The following is a 659-nucleotide window of genomic DNA, read 5'->3' as shown; positions in this document are numbered from 1 at the left end:
AACTCCAGTTCACTAATTACTCACATGAATCAATCAGACTGATTTTTGCAGTGCCCTGTCACAGATTATCTCCTAGGTGCTAACAGAAAGCCCTGCTTTGAGCACCATATGATCCAAATGGATGCCAAGGAAAAACAGATGGAAAGAGATGGGTAAGAGAGCACAAAGATATAGTGAGATACCATTACTCAGCACATAGGCAACGGTGTCAGCACACCAGCTGCCTAATGCTTGGGACAGCTTTTGCAGGCTACGTGGTGTGTTCTTGTTTTAATGTTGGCTGGTTCATGTAAATGTCATCAGCTTTCAGCCATTGAAGAAAATGTGGGATGGGGTAACCTAAAAAAAACGTATCCTGGCCTGTACAGGCTGTATGGTATTTAGGGGATAAGAACTTATTCAGCTCTTCTACAGGTGAAAGGATTGTAGGAAACCTGGCAGTTTCTGTCCTGAGTGGGGACAGCTTTAACCTGCTGGGGTGAAAGTGGGGCACAGCTCGTGTTCCATGTGTGGTGCTGTAGCTGTGGTTGCTATGGGGAGGGAATGTCTTGTTAATCCTCAGCCCAGCTAATCTTCCATAGCTAATTGACAATTGAATACATTTCATTTATTGTAAAGTCTGGGCTTTCTGCACACTCATTACCAAGTATAACTCCACA

This window comes from Onychostruthus taczanowskii, unplaced genomic scaffold (genome assembly GCF_017590055.1).
Source record: "Onychostruthus taczanowskii isolate IOZ18803 unplaced genomic scaffold, ASM1759005v1 scaffold1, whole genome shotgun sequence".
In the NCBI taxonomy this organism is placed as follows: Eukaryota; Metazoa; Chordata; class Aves; order Passeriformes; family Passeridae; genus Onychostruthus; species Onychostruthus taczanowskii.
The sequence above is the reverse complement of the archived record's forward strand: the minus strand, read 5'-3'. Positions refer to the sequence as shown.